The sequence below is a fragment of the Polypterus senegalus genome, chromosome 13, assembly GCF_016835505.1.
Source record: "Polypterus senegalus isolate Bchr_013 chromosome 13, ASM1683550v1, whole genome shotgun sequence".
In the NCBI taxonomy this organism is placed as follows: domain Eukaryota; kingdom Metazoa; phylum Chordata; class Cladistia; order Polypteriformes; family Polypteridae; genus Polypterus; species Polypterus senegalus.
Window position 1 is genome coordinate 153,494,188 of NC_053166.1, and position 22,537 is coordinate 153,516,724.

General features: G+C 45.9%; 1 protein-coding gene across 1 annotated transcript in view; it reads right to left on the minus strand.

Moving 5' to 3' along the window:
- Positions 1 to 21,987, minus strand: part of LOC120542133 (retinoic acid-induced protein 1) — a 171,501-nt gene extending 149,514 nt beyond the window's left edge. The window contains exon 1 of the mRNA XM_039774312.1: positions 21,516 to 21,987. The gene's annotated coding sequence lies outside the window, so the exon portion shown is untranslated. The remainder of the gene's footprint in view (positions 1 to 21,515) is intronic.
- Between the last annotated feature and the right edge of the window lie 550 nt (positions 21,988 to 22,537).

Consider the following 22,537-nt stretch of genomic DNA (forward strand, 5'->3'; position numbering starts at 1 on the left):
ATAATTCCAATCAGTTGCAAATCCTGATCTCCATCATTGCACTTACAATAAATTAACTGGAGCGTGAATGTGAATGGACCTGTATGTTTTGTGAGAAACAATAATAAAAATCAAAGCACAGCAAACAGGTTTCTCTCAGTTTTATATGAAAGTGTAATGGCTGTGTGCCTGTGCCGCCCCCAAAGACGATTTCAAAATCAGAAGAAGCGATTCACCTCTTGAAGTCAGGGACCAGACGGTCTTCTTGGAGTTGTTCCCAAGTCCAGTTAAGAAGGTGACCCCCTCATCTCCAAACATCCCAGTTTATCCTGTTAATGTGTTGCTCTCTCAGCCCACTGGGCTGTGATTTCTTTAGACCTTTAGGTGGTCCGCAGACTAATGGACACAACACTGGCATACCACTGCTGTTCGTGTGTGACCCCCCCTGCTTTCTGTCCACACCATGAAGATATTCCTGTTCATTGTCATAAGTGAGTGGAGGATTACAGTCATATGAAAAAGTAAGTACCCCATAAAACTGTTGATTTTTCCAATCTATTTTTGAACAGGCAAGCAGTAGATCTTCACCCAAATAGCACCTACAGATAATGGTGAAGCACCTGAACAAATGGCACATCAGCTTGAAATGGTGCACTCATTGTCACAATTGCAAAAATGCACATTTGTCACCTGGAAAAAGTAAGTGCACCCCTACATTCATCACCACTCCAAATCCAACAAATGAGAATCCGCCGCCGTGGACGAGGTGTCAGCCAGAGATCAGAAACTCCTTAGGGAGTCTGCTGTTCTCTTTGCTGTTGATGTGTGTGGTGCCATCATGCCAAGACCTAAAAGAGCTCTCTAAGGCCTTCAGAAAGAAGGCTGTGAATGCCTAAGGGGTCTGCCAAGGGATTAAAAAGAACACACAATTATCTGAACTCATGCATTCCAATGTAATCTTCTACAAGTGTCACTTTGCTAATTTGTCCAGGACTGCCCGGCCCAGCAAATTCAACCCAAGAGCTGACCATTCGGTACTAAAAGAAGTCTTCAAGAATTCCAAAACTTCATCACAGGGTCACAGCCACTCAGTATAAAAAGAGCCACAGTGGGTGACACTCACCTGGAGGTGGAAGGAGAGGAAGGAGTCCTGGGTTTGTAGGATCACTGACTGAACTTTATGGTATTCGGTGCTCGGTGGATTGAAAAAACAACCCATTACTTGAACCTGTGAATTTGTTGGGTATTATTGGGTCTGGGACTTGGTGGCTCCCCCTAATTGTTCTAATGGCATAGATTTTGTGGCACAGTAAACAGAGCCCCTCTGGATCTGTAGACCACCATTAGCACTAAGGCGCTCCTGAACTGCCCTCATTTCAATGGTCTTTCCCAAAGTACAAAAGTCGCCCGGGGAGTCGAGGTGGGGGGGATTTGAGAGCTTGGACAGAGGAAAGGTCAAAGAGCACACTCTGCTCCAATGACATCTATGGTGCTCCATAGTGACACGCGACATTCCTCAGGGTTCAAGCCGTCACCAGGACTAAGTACGGGCGGCTATGTGGGGCTGGGGCACACTGGATTGGGGGTGTGGTGTTAGTGGGGGGGTTGTCTCTTTGTTTTAGTGGGAGTAGGGCATCAGGTGAAATCGTGATGTCACTCCAGACTTTTCACCGTTTTCCGCAGATAAGAATCTGGACCTTGAAAAGCAAAAGCGAGCTTTCTGGGGGGTTGGCTTGGAATTCGATAAGCAGCTTTCATCTGAGCAGGACCCCGCATGTTGCCCGGCCACTTACAGCACACACACACAGCGCTCGCCGCTAAAATAAAAACAAGCAGACATCAAGAACGCTGATCGCCTGCGTTAGCAATGCGCTCTGCCATGGCTCTCGCCCCTCTTTTCATTCGGCGCCGGGGTCTTGCTCATTTTAGCTTCCCACGTCTTGTCAGACCTACAGACGAAAACATCCTTTGAAATGGAAATGGTGGCTTCCGAGGGTGCGCATTTCCCTCTGCCTTCTCGTCCTTTCAGCCGCGCCAGAGGAGCACACTGTGCTCGCAGACCAAAAAGATTCAAAAGCCGCCAGCATTCCTTGGCACCGTAGGAGAGCGAGGCCCCGAGGATGCTGCGGGCATTTTTTCCCCTGACACGTCCACTTCTAAACACTTTTCTTTCTTTTTTTTTTTTTCAAACAAAATGTGCAGGCTAAGAGGGAGAGGTTTCCTTTTTTTATGATGTTGTCATTATTTTTGATTTGTGATGGTTGCTCTTTATTCAGGTCTGGCCGTGGCACATTGTGTCGTCGTGAGTTTGTATTTGCTCAGTCGCCGAAAAAATAAAAACCCGTAAGCTTCGATGCTAGAATTCTGCTCGCCAATTTGCAGCAAGCGAGCGAGCGAATGTGCGACAATGAAGCACAAAACATGCAGACGGCATATGAATGATTGGAATTCAAGCGGGAGGAATCACAAAGGGTGTGTGTGTGTGTGTGTGGTGGTGGTGGGGGTGGTTATTGTGCAACGAGTCGCGGTGCTGATGGCCGTCATGGATTTGATGCGACATCAGTAAACGCGCTCATGTGGCCGTGTGCATGAATGAGTCTCTCAACTCCAACCCCCCCCTATCTAAAAGAGGGTTGCAAGATCCTTAAAGAAATTAAAGCTTAAAAATAGCAAATAAGAACGCCCCCCCTCAACATAAATAGCCCAATAACAGAGGTGTACAAAATGACACACCAACAGAAAGACTGCGTTTTTGGCCATGTCAGGGTTAGCTAGGTGCACACCATTCAAGCGGGTGGGGGTATTGGGAAAAAAATAATACGGTATTTTGGGCTATTTTTCTTGATTCTGTTGCAAACTGGCAGCATTTACACGCAGCTTTGTGCAACATCTTCTAGTGCTACTTTGAATGTTATTATTAGTATTACTATTGTGCTGACGCCATATACAGTATTTGAAAACGAAATTGTCACATCAGAGATATTTCAAAGTTATAATGGGTATATACCATCACACCACAAGGCCTGGTTTGGTTAGTTGCAAGGGTGCTATGGGACTGTCTGCCCAAATAGCATTGGAAAGGGTGACAAAGGGATGAAAACTTTGGTTAAAACGTGTGGGGGGCAAGCCAACCCGACCCAATTACCACACCTTCGTATTACCCCACCTATCTTCACTGGCTACTACAGTACAGCTTGCCGCCCTCTACCCACCTGGCCGTTCATATACAGTATATGTGTCCACATCTTTATATGTGCGCTGATCTGCCCGAATGCGGCTTGCTTTTTACGTGACGTCACGTGGAGTTCTGTGCATAGATTAAATAAACGGATGCGCACAAATGATGTCGGGTCAGGGATTTGAATGAAAACGGGTAACGCTTCATTTAGACCAATCAGATGTTAGCAAAAACTAGTTTAACTTGTATATCCAGTAATACCGTATTCGACTGAAACTCGGAATTCGCAATTTCCGACATACTGCGAGTTAAACGCAAACAAAAACCACGGGATTACTACTCGCAAACCGTCTGACTTGGAGAGAATGGCTTGCTTCCTGGGAGTAGGACATGAGAAGGGGCGGTATGTGCTAAACGTGTTTTAGGAGTGCGCGTTTGAGAATGAATGACGTCACGAGGCTACGTCACCCCGAGCTACAAAATGGCGCTGAAGAAGATAAGCGGGTTTGAAAACAACTGACTGACTGACTAAATGTTAATATCAGTAGGACAAACAGTGACGGACTAACCGATGTTCGCTTAATACGCACTATTGTTCGCACGCTGCGCTCAATGGTTGCTTTGTGCCGTTTGTTTTAATTGCAGCTTCCATGCACAAATAGTAGGCCTATTATTTATCACTGTGAAGAGAATACAAATAATGTTTAGACATAACTACGTACTTTTTGCGTCTTTCTTGCTTACCTGTTTCTTCTTTAATTCGGACTATGAAACTATTAGTTAACGTTTGTTGTTGATACACCACCTTTCCGGGTGGATTCCAAGTTTACTTTCCCACCCGGATAGCGCGAACACGCTGAAGTCACAAATGACGCAATTGCGACTTCACTTCCCCAAGTAAAATGATTGACATATAACCACGCCCACACGACACGCCCGTTTTACTCCAGCTGCAGCAATACCCTTCTCGATTTCGCAGATCCACCGTATGACGAATGCAGCTTAAAATGGCGACATACTCCGCGATCAGAAAGTACAGTAACACTTTATAGACTTAAACTGTTTACAAGAGTGATTAATTTTTGCATGAATTACGTCAGTTCGTAATACTAAATATTGTGAAGGGAAACAATATCACGAGCAGGAACAGTGACGGACTAAACAATGTTAACGTGACCCGCGCTACTTTTCGCACATTGAGCTCAATGGTTGCTTTGTACGATTGATTGTTTTAATTGCAGTCTTCAAGTACAAATTGTACAAATTTATCGTGGCCAAGAGCATAAAAATGTTCGAGTGCTGTGTCCTAATTAGTGAATCGTCGGCACAATGGACTTAAGGCTTCGGCCATCAAATACCACATTTACATGCAGACACTTAAGATGCCGGCTCCTCTTGAATTCGGACTTTGAAGGCGCGTGAATTCTGAGGAACTTTTTTTCTCTCTCTCTAGTCGACGTGCACAGTCACAACTTTGAGCATGCGCATGAGCGCGGGCTTTCCGAGTTTTACCAACAGACCGTAATTGCAGACTGCAGTACCTGTGAGATCAGTCATTTAATGGCCCAACATCACGAAACGCACTCAACGTCAGTCAGGAAACACCCATCGTATTAGACTATCGTTAACTTTACGGCCCCGTTACACGTTGTGGGCGTTACCTGACCTGTCATAGGTATTTCAGGTTGCAGTTAGACCCTTCTCAGTCAAGCTAAGCATCAATCAAAAAACAGCACTGACTAGAGCCCGCCCACCCAGCTTTGATGAGTGAAAGTGACAGTTTCAAGTTCAAGCCGTACTTCATGATGCGTTTGGAGGAATATTACGAATAATATATAAGTGACATAATACTACATAAGCAACAACAAAAAAAACATTCTGTGACACATATTTACACTCACATTTCATGTTCTTTTTCTTTATTTATCGTCACATTTCACAGTACTTTTATTTTTTGTATTTTCATTTATTCGTATATTTAACTTTGCACGAAATATACCTCAATATCTTCCATAGTGACATCCACATTTATTTTCCCACTTTGGTAGCGCGAACGCGCGGAAGTACTGATGACGTATTTGCGACTTCCGACTTCCCGTTTTCGCCGCATGACAAAGGCAGCAAACCAAAATGGTGAACAATTAAGTACAGAAACACTTTAAAGTTTTAATTTATTTATTGGAAGAATTTACGCTAAACGCATCACCTCAATCCATAAAACAGAATACAGAGAAGATAAACGTTAACACTAATTAAGCTCGAACAGTAACGGACTAACTGACGCTCGCTACAGTTCACGTGTCGCTCAATAGTTTCTTCGTGCAGATTTTTAATCGCAGCTTCCAAGCAGAAATATCATTATTTATCATTACCAAGAGCATAAAATCTTAAAAAAAAATGAAATTCCAACATACTTGCTGTGTCTTTCTTGCTCATCGTTTTTTTTTTCTTCGATCCGGACAATAGAACTACAGTATTAGAAAAAAAACAGCCAAACACCTGCTTTGCTGGTGGGCATCCACGTTTGTTTTCCCTCTTGGGTAGCTCGTGACGCATTTGCGACTTCCGACTTCCCAGTTTGGCGATTGCAGCTTTAGATTCCCGTCGGCGAAGAAGGTTTTGTGAAATTGTCCTCATGGTTTCTCCAAGAAATACGATGGCGTATGGTGTGAACCATAGAGACTTTTCATGCAGTGTGTTACAAAGGTGGGCCTACAGAAGACTGATGAGGACACCGTTGAAACTGTGAGGTTGGGAAGTTTATGTTGCAGAACAAGACGTACGTATCTTGGAAAACGGAGGATGGGATTTCCTTTATATCTGCAAGTCGAAACATCTCTCGACTAGCCCACCGTTCACATAATCCTGTCTCACTCACAAGGAGCACATGGTCAGTCCCTTTAAAATGAATATCATTTTCCAACCTGCTCACTCCAGACCTGGGGCACTCGTTTGTACAGGAGCCTATCCACGGTAGCATTGGGCGCAAGGCAGGAACAGACCCTTCATAAGGCGCCCGTGTATCGCAAAGTGAACACACACACCAAACACACCAGGACCGGTTTAGGTGCCAATTCCCCTAACCTGCATGTCTTTGGACCGTGGGAGGAAATCCACACAGACACCTGGAGCATGCCAGCTCCAAGCAGGAAGGGCCCTCGGAGTCAAACCCCGGTCTCCTAACTGTGAAGCAGCAGCGCTACCACTGCGCCAAAGAATGTCCTTTAACATATCTGTATCTCATCCCAGCATCCATTCGTGTATGGTATAGAATCCTGTTAATGTTCCATCCATAATGCAGAATGGCATCATTCTATATGTTTTAGTTGTCCCCCGAAACACACACACACCCCCCGCCAGGCCCCCGCCACCTTCCTTTCAAGGGACAACAGGCCGCTTGCTTGTGTAATGGGGAGTCAAGTCAGCCTCTGAGGAGAGCAGAAGGGAAATGACAGTGGAAAGCGTTGAGCTGCGAGTTTTATCAGCAGACGCAGAGCTGAGCACTGCAGGGACCTGATGCCCCCCGCCCCCCGGGTCCTTGGCGGTAATTTTTTTTTATCATTGAACAGATGTTTCATTACAATACTGCAAGCAAACGAAACCAAAGAAAAGCTCTATCGAGAAGCAACAACAATCAATAAATAAAAAAACACAATTCTTTCCAGCACCTGAGCGGTTAAAATAAGAGGCAGGCGTAATGTATGCACGCGCCTGGCATAAATTAGCGGGTAAGTGTATAAGACAGCTCGAGCGACAGAGGGAGAGAGAGGAAGGAATAGAGGGAAAGTGAGAGAGATTGAGAGAGGGAGCGCGCGCCCGAGAGAGGGGGACAGAAGGAAACAGAGACAGTGCGACGAGAGAGAGAGAGATTAAGAAAGAGAGTGCACGCGCGCGTGCGCGAGAGAGAGATATTGAGAGAGAGAGAGCGCACGCGCCCGAGAGAGAGAGAGAGAGAGAGAGACGAGCTGTCTGTATGCAGAGATCAGCAGGACTGGTGCTCTCATCTCACAAAGGGGAGAGGCAGCAAACATCCTGTTCATGCACCACTAAATGGTGCATTCACATCAAGACGACAGCCGGCCTCATCGACTACAGCGTCTTCACTCAGCTCCGGGGAGGGAGATGGCAGATAAGCTTCTTCAATTACGCTTAATTTGCAGAGCCTGCTTGAAGTTGCAGGTGGTAGGCAGTTCAAGTCCATGCTGACCTTAGCCGTGATCATCCATATATATATATAAGAGAGAGAGAGAGAGAGAGAGAGGGGTAGATAGATGGAAATAGAGTCGTTGTTGTCTTCTAGTTCCAGCGTTTGCGGATCTACGTTTCCATTTGTTATTTGCTTTATTTACCCTAACTCGATTATTTTGAAACTGTGCCGAGGGAGATTCCATTTTTTTTGTTTTAATTGCAAAAATAGTTAATTCCGTCTTTCAGATTGTCAGTTGACCCCCCAATCCCCCCGCCCGCCTTCCCCAATCGGTGTTAAATCTGTAAAACGGTACCGACCAGCTGTGAACGGGCTCTTTGCACAGATGATGTGACGGAGATTTTTTTTTCTTTTTTTATGGCTGACATTAAGCAGCACTGAAGGTTCAAAGAGAGCAGCCAATGAAAGCCAAATCACATATCACCCCCGACCACCCTCACCCCACGATTCTTCATTTATGTCCAGGTTTAAAATTCCCTTCAGTCATATCTTTCTTGCCTCGTACGTGATCAGATAGAAAAGTGCTTCCTTTCAGACTTCTCGGGTTCGCTTGGTGGGTGCTCATAAAGCCAAAATGTGCTGGTTGGGGTGTCTGGGAATTTGGATTTGAAGCTGCCAACACAATGAGGGCGCTGGGGGTAGGGGTGTCTCTCTGGTCTATCGTGCCACCTCCCGCAACGGGAAGGGAAGAAAAGGAATCCACATCTGCGTGTGCCTTTTATACGGCAATATGTTGTGGTGGGTTTGTGGATCAGGGGCTTCGTGTGTGCATCCCGTTGTGTAGCCGGAAAACTTGAAAGTGTCAGCGACATCCGTTTGGAAATGTCCCCCATGTAGCCTAAAGCAGATTCAGCAGTATGTTTGTATTTTTTTAAGCTTTCACTGGAGCCTGGAGGATTAGTGGCCTTGGACCAAAGATTTATTGATCTGAAGCAGTGGTCAATTTGTCTACCCACTTTGACATTGATGTGTAATGCGAAGGTTCTGGAGGTTTGTAGGGTGCAGAGCACAGTGTATACCTGCGTGACATTTCAGGGTCTGTCACCCAACCTTCCCTGCCAATCTTCAGGGTGCTATGTGGGCTTCTACATTTCAATTTGCATCCACGACCACCTGTGTGCGGGTCACCTATGCATGCTGAGTGACCTCCACTTGTGTGTTGATTTATGGCGAGCTGGGGTCTACCCTAGTGGGCATAAGGCAGGACCTGGATGTCGGGCCCCCTTAACTTACACACATACTGGGCTTCCAGGGGATAACAACTCTAAGGGCAGAGCAGGAAACAACTCAGAATTATGGGGTAGCAAACCACCTCATACACACCACACTAAGAAATTCTCAGATGATTTGACACTTATGGGGTCTGTTAATAAGGGGGGTTGACAGAGGAGGGGAGTCAGGGGGTGGGGTGGGCTCTTTGAGAATTGTCTGCAACTTAACATCAGCACAACCAAGGAACTGGCCATTGACTTTCACTGTGCCAAACAGCTTCTGTGTCTGGTCACTAATTAGGGAGTGGAAGTAGAGGTGGTCTACTCCTACAGGTACTTGGGGGTCCACATCAGTGACGTGTTGGACTGGTCTCAAAACACAGACGAGCTAAAGAAGAAAGGGCAGAGCAGACTCTTCTAAATTTGGAGACAGCATTTCTTTCATGTGAGTGGAGACATCCTTGACATCTTTTAAGATGCTGTGATGGCTGGTGTGGTGGGCTGGGCAGGCAACATCACTTCAAGAGAGGACCACTGAATCAAGAACCTAATTAAAAGGGCTTGGTCAGTTATGGAACGCACTCAGGACCCCACAGAGGTCATACAGGAGGAGAGAATTAAAACAAAACTGAGTGCCATTATGAACAATGCTGCACATCCTCTCTGAGATACACCAACACTGAGGACTTTCAGACATCGGATTAGAAGTGTGCAGAAGTGGGTCAAGAAAAGTGACGGGGGTCTTCAATACCAACAGCAATATGTCTGTATAGTGCCTCACAGGGACTGGGACTGCCAGCTCAGAAGGTTATTTTTAATTTTCTTTTTAATTCTCTTTCTTATTAGTCATTCTGGTGTGTGTTCAGACCACAGTGTCTATCTATCTATCTATCTATCTATCTATCTATCTATCTATCTATCTATCTATCTATCTATCTATCTATCTATCTATCTATCTATCTATCTAATATAGTGCCTTTCATATCTATCTATCTATCTATCTATCTATCTATCTATCTATCTATCTATCTATCTATCTATCTATCTATCTATCTATCTAATATAGTGTCTTTCATATCTATCTATCTATCTATCTATCTATCCTGTGGTTTTTTTTCCAGCTTATCACAGTCACCACTTAAATAATTTAGAATGTCTCAGGCAGAGGCAGATCTTCCATCAGGTGTTCTGGGGGCACAGGCCCATGCAAGGGGCATTTGAACCATTTCCCCCTGCCCCTGCTCATGTAATTGACTGAGTTTCTGCAAGTTTTCTGCTGAAATCAACAATGAGAAACACTGCACTGCATTAAAGTACCAGCTGCTTGCACGCTGCATTGCTAAATGCGGGATCAAGTCTCTGTTAAGGAGCTGAGCCTCCCAGGGGTCTATAGGGCAGGTGGCATGGTACGGTTTTGAATGGCTCTGACCTTAATCAGGCCTTGATCTCAGATGTGGGGAGAACAAACAAACTCCACCCAAGCAACAGCCCCGATACAGAAATGACACCCAGGGTGTTGGATGCTGAGCTGGTCAGCCCATCAGGTGACACAGGGGGCTACGTAGGACATGGTTATATCTGAGGACACCCATTTATTCAAGTTAAGGGGCGTGAAATACACACACAAAGGGGTGCCATTCGTGTTTCTGCAGGTGCTGACAGCGAGGGGTGATGTCTACCAGCCCTGGCCTTTGAGTAGCACTGATCTGCATGGATGTATGAGACAGAAAGCGCTGAGCACTGCACCACCATGCTACCTGTCATGCACTGAGATCCACAAAAGGAACGGAAAAATCTCCCTGACCGGCTTACTCCCAACCAACAATTCCTGCCTTTACTCAGGCCAGGCATGAAGCGCTGAATGTCAGTGAAAATGAAAGATGACCTTCACCTGCGGCCCCCCCGGGACCTCATAACAGGTAACACGTCCCCCAACACACGCGCTCTTCAGTTCGGCAGCGCTACACAACTGCATTGCCAAAAGCAATTAACATTACGAAGACTCCTCCTCGTCCTCCTCCTCAATCCACAAAGAACTCCAGCAGTCTGGCTTTTATCAGCTGGATGAAATAAAATAAATAAATAAAATAAAATAAAAATAAAGCTCTTCACTCATAACGAGCATCGTGTCAGTCTGCGCGGAATTGCATCGCATCCCTCAAGCCGCACCAATCCAGAGCGAGGGGATTAATTGCTCCCACAGGACCGGACCTGGAGGGTGTATTAATAATAAAAAAAGGCCTCTTCCTCACAAGTGAGAAGTTGTGCGATGAATTCTGAACATCGCAGGCGCTGCGCCATTGTTTGCACGCTGGTCCTCAGAGCATCCCGTTTGTTTTGCAGCTTCTGTCAGCTCTCCGCTCATTCGAAATGGAGAATGAAGAAGGGACACGCGCTCCACGAAGAGCGGCACAGAGCTGACGCCGCCGTAGATTTGTGTGGCAGGGAGACAGACAAGGAGACTCCCCAATACGAGCTCTCTCTCTATAGGGTGGTCCAGATTTAATTATGCATTTTTCATTACGCTATAACTTATTTGGTTTATTACATAGAAACTCACCCGAAAAATCCCGGACCATCGAGAAGTGTGCGAACTGACAACATGAAGAATCGTCTTCGTGCCGGACTTGAATCGTCCCCACATAAATCAAAGTCATCCAGACGATCTGGATCTGCATAATTAGATCTGGACCACCCAGTATTGTCCGGTCCTGAACGTGGCCGGCTGAGTCTCACGTTGCGGTGAAGCCTCAAGAAGGGAAGAAATCAATAAACGGCGCCCTAGGTGGCTACTTAATGGTTTGACCAGCTCTGAATCCAACATTCTGCGGGTGACATTTCTGTATTGGGGTTGTTGTTTGTGTGGAGTTTAGCTTCTTGCCCCTCTGTATGAGATCAAGGACGGATTGAAACCCCCAGAAATGTAAATAATCCCATGTAGACCTCAGTGTTAACATTTGCAGCACACCATCTAGAGAAGTGCATACAGTAATACAATGCATTACACATGTCACTCCAACAGATGGTGCATTACAAACACTTGTAATGAAAGTGGATTAATTTCTTAACTGAGAGTTCATCATACTTTTAATCAGGGGTGGGCAACACCAGTCCTGGAGGGCCGCAGTGGCTGCAGGTTTTCATTCCAACCCAGTAGCTTAATTAGAAACCAATCCTTGCCAATCCATCCATTATCCAACCCAGTATATCCTAACTACAGGGTCTCGGGGGTCTACTGTAGCCAATCCCAGCCAACACAGAGAGCAAGGCAGGAAACAAACCCTGGGCAGGGTGCCAGCCCACCACAGGGCACACACACTCCCACACACACCCACACACCAAGAATACACTAGGGACAATTTAGGATTACCAATGCACCTAACCTGCACGTCTTTGGACTGTGAGAGGAAACCCACGCAGACACGGGGAGAACATGCAAACTCCACGTGGGGAAGCGAACTGGGGTCTCCTTGCCAATCTCAGATAATATTTAATGTCATGGCTTGTTAGTCTGCAAAGTTAGGTTCTTATATCGTTGATTTTTTCCTTTCCAAGGATATCATCCAAATGATTTGAAGCCTAACACAGATCATTCTCAGTCTGTCACATTTTTCTCCGAAGTGTTTTATTACATCAAGCAGTGCAGGATGAACACACACAGGTGTAAATGGAAACAAGTTAGATGGAGAACTGCTGGCCCCTTTGTCACATGCATCTTATTTCTACTAAGGAGCCATTAAAACACTCAATGCAGCTCTTCAAGACTGAAATAAGCAATTAAGGGTGGGGAACCTGAACGAGCGAGACCACTGAAATGAAGCATCAAAATGTCACTTGAGCAATAAGAGCTTGATCAGCAATAATCGAGTTCTCATTAAGAAACGAAAACCTGCAGCCGCTGCAGCCCACCAGGGCCGATGTTGCCCACCCCTGCTTTTAACAATGGAAGCCCCAATGAAACCGAGACAAACTGGAAGTAAACTAAAGCAAATCCCAAAATGGTGTCAAATCCGGACTAAATAAAAGTTCAACAGCAGGCTGGCCTAGCAGTTAAGACTTTTGTGGGCTCAAATCCCACTACTGACACCAAGTGACCATCAGCAAGTCACTTCACCTGCCTGCTCTCCAGCTGGACAAAAATCACAATAAATGTAATAATTAGTCACGTTTATTTTACACGGTTCTCACAACTCAAAGTGCTTTACATAGACGGGGTGGTGGGTACTTCAACTGCCACCAACGGGCAGCACCCGCCCGGATGAGAAGAGACGGCAGCCATTCTTGTGCCACTACACTGAGCACACATTAGCTATTACCGTAAGTGATGAAGGAGACAGAGAGATAATTAGCTAATTAGAGGCAGGGGACGATTAAGGGGTCTCAGTCACCAAGCCCTGGTGAGCAATTTAACCAGGACAATGATATAAACCTTACTGGTTTGAAAAGATGCCCAGGGATCTTCAGTGACCACAAACAGTCAGGACCTCAGTTTGACATCTCATCCAAAGGAGAAGTATTGTAAATCAGCTTGGATCAAATACATAAGTAAATAAATAAATAAATAAATAAATAGTTTATACTAATAATAATAAAAATGGCCACAGCCTATTTGTTAAAACCACCACAGGACAGCCAAGGAGCAGAGGATCCTTCGTCCCAATGTGTCCCAAGTACAATGAAATCAGAAACAAAACGTACAAATGCAGGGACTGTTCAATTTATACGACATGCAAAAAAATCAAAATAATAATGGGGAGAAGATGATCAAGCGTCAAGAATGTGTGGACCCGCCAGAGAGTGAGGGTGTCCAGGTAGACATCCCATCCCTCAGACAGGTAACATGTCCTTATTCTTTCAAGGATAGCAATGTTACCAAAATCCCCTCCTTTACTATATTGATTATTGCTTTTATTGCTTATTTTTATTTTTCCACATACTGTATCCGCCTAAGTAAACAGACAAGCATCTGTGTGTACCTGCATATTTGTGTGGTTGCCATGTCTCTATCACTTCAAAAGATGGCACTAAAATGCATTGTGTTTGTCATTCCAACAGATGGCGCATCACAAAAATTTGAACTAATAAAACACATTGTGTTTATCATTCCAACAGATGGTGTATCACAAAAATTTATACTACTAAAATACATTGCATTATCATTCCAACAGATGGCACATCACAAACATTTGAACTACTAAAATGCATTGCATTTATCATGCCAACAGATGGTGCATCACAAACATTAACACTGCTTTTGAGATGCCTCCACCTGCAGAGTCACACCACCATATGTCACACCACAGGTCCAGACCTGCAGTTTCAGGATGAAAGTGACGTCAGGGTAATATTTGATCAGCAGTTTGCAGACAGAAGTTTATAGGCTGGCACAAATCAAATTGATTTGCACACATCTTTTTTACTTCATAGCTATTTCTATTTTTAAATTTTATTTTTTTGACAAGACTTCTCTACGAGATGTTTCAGCATGATTAGTATGCCTGGATGCCTTTCGTTGAGCCAACACTCCCAGCTGCTCCAGGCTTGGGACCAGCTACACACTAACCACACTTAACCCTGACCTTAACAACACTAACCTCTAATGTTAAGGAACTGCTAATCATAACTGCTTATAGTACACGCTAACCCTGCTAACTCCCATCCTAAAACTGCTGGTCTAGGACTGCTGACATGGACTTGTGGTGATGTACGTCTGGGTGGATCTGCATTTGGATACTATGCTGCTTTTAAGAATTCCATACCACATGGCATATAACAGACATAAGCATTGCATGTGTCATTCCAACTGATGGCGCACCACAAACATTAGCACTGCTTTTATGAATCCCATACCAAATGGTATATAACAGACATATGCATTGTATTTTTCATTCCAACAGATGGTGCATCCCAAACATTTGTAGCAGTATATTATATTGCTAGAAATATTTGTGATACACTCTCTGTTGGAACGATAAATGCATTTTGTTAGCACATGTACCACAAAATGCATTCCAATAGATGGTGCACTGCAAACGTTAATGCTAAGGTCTGCGCTGTTTAGATGGTAATAGATTTGTGAAATCCCAATAGGTTCCTGATTTTAAAGGCACTCTCAATGCATACAATAAAAAAGGCTAACTTCAGGCTGTCTTGATCTGCCAGGTCGACTTCTACACATTAAAGATTTCTGTGGTCCACATATTAGGAACCATTACCAAGCCCAGGCTTCATAAAGAGAACCCTTCAAAGAATCAATCCGTTCTCTGATTAACAAGGGTTCTCCAAGAAACTGCACAACCCAGTAAAGTGCCATTAAGGCACCAGGATTCTTACTTGACGATGGAAGCCATCAAGCATCTGCTTTAATTAATGACTGAGGTCAGAGCCCTCCTAGAAGCTCACAAGGGGACAACAACAAAAACACACGACGTGCCCTCCCATGGGACAAAAAATATGTTTGTCAAATTGATTGGTGACTCTAAGCTGGTCCTCTGTGACTATGTGATGTACTGGCATTCAGTTTGGGTTGCCGATTCCTGCTTTCTGCCCATTTCTACTGGAATGTGACCACCCATACTAGGGAAAAAACCCTGGGAAGTCACTGCTGATAATAGGATCATCGAAGTGGATACCCCACACTGCACCTTGCAAAAAGGGTCCGACTGTCTCCATCACCGCTTGATGGACCACTTGGTCCTACACTTTTACATATCCAGGTTCTTTAACGGCACTTTACTGGGATGTGTGGGTCCTCATTGGACAAAGAGCCACTGCATTCTGTGAAGGGTCCCTTGCACATGAAGTTGGTTCTTTGGGCTTCGAGAAGGTTCTTGATATGAGGACAAAAACAGAAACCTTTGGTGCATAAAAGGCTGCCAAGCAGGCCAATAAGAGATCAGGAGAAGCTGAGCTGAGTCTGTGTGGCTGCATGCCGTGAGAGGCCTTTAAAGCTTTTGCCTTTGGGATTTCACAGAGCTGATATCATCTATTTATGGTCACTTAGGGAACCTGTTATGCATCCGAATGAATAAAGGCCCTTTCTGGAAGGTTCTTTTTGGGAAGCAACAATGTTTCCCCAGTGGCGTCACTCTGAAGAATCCTCCTAATTTTAGAAGCGTTTAGGAGGCCACTCTTAAATATCCTTGTTCCTTAATGGCACTTGATGGCTTGAATGGTCCCTCGTAGCTCCACTGCTTGACCGAGCACCATTTCATTCTGTGACAGCTTCTTTGAATATGAATTTTGTTCTTGGTGCTTTGAAAAACTTCCAAATATGTGGAAAACAACTGAAATCTTTCATTTGTAATAGGTTACCTAGAAGGACACAAACAGATTAAGAAAACCTGAACTTGGCCTGTGCTGTTCTAGGCAGCGAGGGTCCCTTTAAAATCGAGACCCACTGGTATTTCACAAATATGAGGTGGCGCAGGGGTAGAGCTACTGCCACGCAGTAAAGAGATCATGGGTTCTCATTCGGGGTCCTCCCTGGGTGGTAGTGCTTTGAGTAGTGAGAAATGAATGAATTATTATTATTGTCACACATGCCTAAGGTGTGCAGTACCACCCCGGGGTGAGAGGGGGCGCTGTCGCTAACAGGCTTGTCTAATTTCAACCTCACAGCTTCCAGAAACCGCCCCTTGAGGTCCAAAGAGAAGCTCCGCCCCTTGAGGTCCAAAGAGAAGCTCCGCCCCTTCCGGTCTGTCTGGTATTAAAGGGCGACGCTCATTTGGCCCTCACCACACCAGACAGAATGCCAGCAGAGTGATTTAGAAGACAACTAGGTGATGATTGTTGCGCCATCGGGCGCTTGTTTTGTTATAATTTTTTTTTTTTTGCCTCAAATTAAATGGGGTTTTGCCCAGTTGGCACCCCACACTATTTCTGGACTTGTTCTACCTAATCATTCACCCCCCACTATACCTTCTATTAATGGTTATTGAACCTGGTACAGATCTACCTAAATAAAAAGTTCTTTCTGGAGCCTTCATGTTGATGGCACTTTTGGGAACTCAAAATGGTCTCCCCTATGGCATCACTCTGAAGAAACGCACTGGCACCTTTATCGTAGAAGGATGCCAACTGATCAAGGAAACAGTTACTTAGGCTGTGTTGCTGTATGCCGTGAGGGTCCTTTTTATATTAGGAACCACCCCCAACCCTGGGATTTCACAAATCTGTTACCCTCGATGCAAGGATATTCATGGGACCTGCTATGGATCTTAACAAACGCTCGTTGTGGGAAACAAAAATAGTTCTTCTATGGCACTGCTTTAGAAGAAGCACGTTGGCACCTTGATTTTTTTTTTTAATGTAATGACAAGCTTGTGGTCTGAGAAATTGTACATTTTCAAAGGCAGAGTGAAAGAAATGAATGTTCACAGCCGAGGGAGATGGGAAGATGCCAGGCCATTTAATCTCCTTCTGGTCATAATGCAACTTGAAGAAGTCCCCTCAGATCCACACGCAGAGGAAACCAAACAAGGACAGCACACAAGAGCGGCAGTGAGGGTGGGGGGCACCTATAAAGGGTGGGGGAAAAAAAAAGAATTGGGCACGGACCCAGCTCCTTGCCATTTAACCAGACTAAGCCCCCCTCAGATATCATTTCAAGCCCCCACCACCATCACCATCCCCAACCTCACTGTCGTATGTAATATTTCTTGATGTATTTCATTTTTCACATCATGAGCCCCCACCAAGGGCACCTTAATATTTTGGAGTGGGCTGCTCGGGTAGCAGGTCTACTAAGCCAAGCCTGCAGGGATTCACCTTGCGCGTCCTAGCTGAAGAACAAGCACATGTCTTTCCATTTAAAATTGACTGAAGACAAGACAGGGTGGTCCAGGGAAGAAGTGCAGCCACATGTTAACCTGACGGGTGCAGCAATCAGTTATATTTGTGACAAAGTGTAATGTATATAATAATGTGTGTGTGTGTTAGTAACAAATGGATGAACATTATTTCTCCACTCTTAAAACTCCTGGTTCTTTAATGGCACCTGATGGTTCTTGACTGGGTTGTGTGGTTCCTCGTAGTTCCCTTGCTTGACCGGGCACCATTTCATTGTGGGGGGGCTTCTTTGCATATGAAGTTATTTCATTTTGCTCTGAAAGATTTCCTAATATGTGTGGAAAACAACTGAAATCTTTATTGTGCGGTAGGCTACCTAGCGGGACACGGACAGATGCAGGACACCCGGACTTCGCTGGACCAATGCAGCAAAAGTCCTTTAAAATCGTGTCCCATCGGAGGGTCACAGTTCTGTCACCATCTAGTCCAGGCTATTTATACTGGGGAGCCGGTTAGAGATCTAAATAAATGAAGGTTCTTTCTGGGACCTTCATGTGGATGGGTCTTTTGGGAACCAAAAAATGGTCCTCCTATGGCATCGCTCTGAAGAACCGCTCTGGCACCTTCATTTTGAAGAGTGTATGGTAGGCTACCTCAAACTGTGGGGCGGGACCCCCTAAGGGGGGCGCGAAGATGTGAAAAAAAGAAAACAAGAATCAAAAATATGAAACCAAAACAAATTAACTTAAAATACATTCTGATACTAGAACAATAAATCTAGAGTTAGATAAATGTCAATAAAAGCAGGCCCGGTCTTAGGTATTATGGGGCCCTAGGCGATAGGGGGGTCCAGGGCCCCCCTGGAAGCTCTGCGAAATGCGTGAAAATTACACTCTGTCTGTGGGAGCCTCGGCATGGGCCTTCATTTCTCTCCATACTGCGACTATCGCTGTTACCAGCACCAACTCTCACAAAATTGAGCAAATCTCCTCTCTGAGACGCAATGAAAGCATCAGCATCGGCTTTTTTCTTTCGCTTAGCTGCTCCAGATTCGTATTTACGCTTCGAGGACATACTGACAGACAGGGGTTTCGTTCGTTCTCGCAACTCAGATTGCGGTTCTGCCTTCCCGCTCACGTGCCACCTGCTGCCACTGGCGAGGTGGAAGGATTTATGAGATCTTGACTTCCTTCTTTCTTCTTCGACGAATGATGATGAGGGCTGATTCACTGATGTGAACGTTCGACCCATAGAGATCTTGACTCAAACCGCTCCGCTTTTATAGACAGCCGCCCACGCGGACACACCCCGCTGGCCCACGTGATTTAAACATGTGAGGGGAGGCGGGCCGGGGTCCTGGCCGCCGTCGATCCGGGGCCCTAGGCGGTCGCCTACTTCGCCTATGCCTAAGGCCGGGCCTGATAAACGTTAAGTAGGTATAATAAAATATGCATCTATATTTCAACAAAATGTTAGGGGGGGGGGCGATTAAAACTGTTATGAAAACTCGGGTTGCAAATACTTAAAGGTTGAGAAACGCTGACCTAGCAGAACACTAACCTGAAGCTCGGGTTGCTGTGTGCAGTGAGGGTCCTTTTGAAATCGTAACCCACTGGTACTTCACAAATCTGTCACCATCTTGTCATGATGATGTGCGGATCTAAAGAAATAAAAGGTTCTTTCTTGATCCTCCATGTGTATGGGTTGATTGGGAACCCAAAATGGTTCCTATAGCATTACTCAGAAGATCCCCTCCCCACCCGGAGCGTTAGTTTTAAGATTGCTGGCGGCTCCATTTAATTCCATGAAGGATCCCCAGCATAGGAAGGGCATTTGTAAATTTTCCAAACATGTGGAGAAACCAGAAATGTTTTAAGCGTAGTAGGCAGGATACCAACAGATCCAGAAGACCTGAATTGAGCTCGTTATTGTACGCAATAAGACTCCACTGGCAACTTCAGAAATCTGTTATCACCTTAAACATCAAGGTGCCTGAGTGGTTCTTCAGGGGGTCCACTGGGGAGCCATTTTTTCATTCCCAAAAGACCCATCCACATTCTTTTTATTAAGATCGGTAACAGGCTCCATACATAATAACCATGAATAGATGGCAACAGATTGGTGATTACCAAAGTGGGTTTGTGATTTTAAAAGGACTCTCGCTGCATACAGTACCTCAGGTCCAGGTTTTCTTAATCTGTTAGTGTCCTGCTAGGTATCTTACCATACGTTAAAGATTTTGTGCATATTAGGAGTCTTTTCAAAGTACAAAGAACCCATCCCAGAATGAGATGATGCTCGGTCATGCAATGGAGCTATGAGGAACCACACAACCCAGTCAAGAACCATCAAGTGCCATTGAGGAACTGGGACTTTTAAGAGTGGCCTCTTATACACTGTTAAGATCAAGGTGAACCTTCAGAATGACGCCATAGGGGAACCATTTTTGCTTCTCAAAAAAGAACCATCCTCAAGAAGGTTCCAGAAAGGACTTTGATTCATTTGGATGCATAACAGGTTTCCTAAGTGACCATAAAGAGATGATAACAGCTCTGTGAAATCCCAAAGGCTTCCTGCTTTTTAAAAGGACTCTTGCTGCATGCAGTCACACGGGCTAAGTTCAGGAACCATAAAGTGCCATTAAAGAACCAGGAGTTATAAGAGTGCAGTCACGGTGATTGTGTGGACCCTATTCTGGATCTAAATACGCGCTTCTTTTTGGTTCCTTGATGTGGGGGTCTCTTTTGGGAACTAAAAATGGATCCTATGAAGACCCACTTTGGAACCTTTATTTTTAAGAGCGTAACGTTAGAACCAGTTTATCCATCCATTCATCTCCTTAACCCGCTTATTCAGACGGGGGTCGCGGCCAAGCTTTCTTTCTTTCTTTCTTTCCTGCTTGTTGCAGAGGACTCTTTGAAAATTGCCATGCAGTGTTGTGATGGGAGATGTGCAGAAAAAAAGAAGCGATCGAGGAGCGCAGGGGGAACGCCGCATGTTTAATGCGCCAGACAGTCTCTAAGCTCCCCGACAAAACTGCTGTCTTGGGATTTGTTCTGTTCATTTAAAATTGACCAGGACTGCTGAGGATTATTAAGATGCTTGCAAAACAGTCAGAGATGAATAAATGATTCAGGAGGCAAAGTATCGGCAAGGGGCAGTAAACGGGTGGTGGTTTGGGGAGGGGGTATGGATAAGTAGAGGGGTCGCAGATCCTGCCACGCTTGCTCCCGAATGCTTTTAAGGTCTCGTTAGCCCGTCCTTCTTTATTTAGACGTGGTGCGGTTTTGAAGGAGCCGGCTAATTGGGGGGCCGTCACTGAGCCCAAGCATCATGCATTTTTAATTAGCAAACATTCCTCTGGAACGCGCAGCCGCAAACCGGACACCTTGCGCCCCCCACCCCCCTACCCCCAACCCGCCCCGACCGCAAAGGCAGCCTGGAAATCGACTGGAGTTTGATGAGGCTCATCCTGCAGGGAACTGGAAGAAAGTCTCCTCTCCAACACCCACCTATCACTTGCACACGCGTGATGAGCATTCGTAAGTGAAAACTAGGACCGAGGGATCTTCAAAATAGGAGGGGGCTAGGGGAGATCATGAGCTGCAAGTGGACGAACTTTTCATTGGATTTCATCCTCGCAGCTTGCTGTCGACAGTCCATCCAGCGCAGCAGCGCAGTAATGACATTTAACTCTGTCACGCGTGACGGGTCATTCGGCGCTTGAGGTACACTTTTCTCTGAAGACCCCCACACACACTCTCCGCCACCCCCGGCCCCCGGTACTGACTGACTGACAGGCGGGCAAGGATGATGCTCACGGAGCCAGCAAAACAACAACCCACCCACAGCTCCAGAAATCCATCCTCTCATCTCCAGCAAAACAGCAAACAAGCCTTAACCATCAGCTAGAAAAAAATGGGCAGCAGCGGCGATCTTTCAGAGATGATCCTGCAGATTGCTAGTAAAGGTTGCGTATGAAGATGCGCATAATCACCCCCCCAATCGCCCCCCTCCCAAAAAAAAACTAAGGCATTTGCCCCAGCCAACAGCCAGCGGTCCTTCTCCATAACAAAGCCTACCAGAAACGCATCCAACTTTGTTGCCTCATGTCAGTTCTGTGCGCGGCGAGAGAAAAGGCTGTACTGACCTGCCGACGCGACGCTCCCTCTCCTCCTCTTCCTCCTCCTCCTCCACGCTGGATCTGCGGCGAGGTGAAGTAGCCCAGAATGTCCCCTCGGCTGCTCGGCGCAGGGTCTAACAGTCCTTCCTTTTGCCCTTAGCAGCCATGTTCACGGAGCTCAGGGGATACAAAGCAATTAGAAATGAGCCCTATAGCTTCCAGCTAAGATGAACGTATAATGGAATTAGCGCGCGGGGGGCTGTCCGGCCGGCAGGCTGAAGAGGCGGGGTAGGGTGGTGTTTGGGGAAGGAGGGGGGCGAGCAAGAAAGCCAGGAAAAGCAGCGACTGGGCCACCTGCTCACGCAATGTCAAGTGAAGAAGGATGCCTTCTTGAGACGTTTTAACTGTTTTTTCTGTCCCTCCAAGTGGGTGGCAGGCAAGCCAATGTGTGTGTGAGAACGTGTGTGTGTGTGTGTGTGCGATCGAGAGAGAGAGAGAGAGAGAGGAGAATCTGAGCATGATTGTGCCATGAATGAAAATAGGGAGGAGCACATATCCCCCTCCACCCCCCGCCCCGCCTTTACCCAGCCCCCGGATCAGCCAGCTAGGCGGCTCTTCAATGACTTGAACACATTCGGTTACCAGACATAAGACATCCGTGTCCCATCCTTAAGCGCCCAGCACCTATAAACCCTCCGTTCAACAGGATGGGCACGGGCATGCTTCTACGGGGGTCAAGGTGGGTGGCTCTGTGTCTGGTGTGGGTGGTGTGTGTGTGTGTGTGGGGGCGGGGGTTACGGGATGAATCTGCTCAGCGTTGTACCTCAGCCGCCACTCACAGGAGACGCGCATGCAGCCTGCAATTCGAGAAGAGCTCGGCTCTTGTTTTTTGTTTCCCTTTTTCGTTTTTTTTTATTTTCTTTTGCCAGTGCCGTTGCCTCACAAGATCGTCTTGGACAGCTCCGAGCGCCCGTGCTCCTTCATGGGATTTCATCACATTACTGTGGGTTAGGCGGAATCTGGAATCTCATCGGATGGTCGTGTCGCCT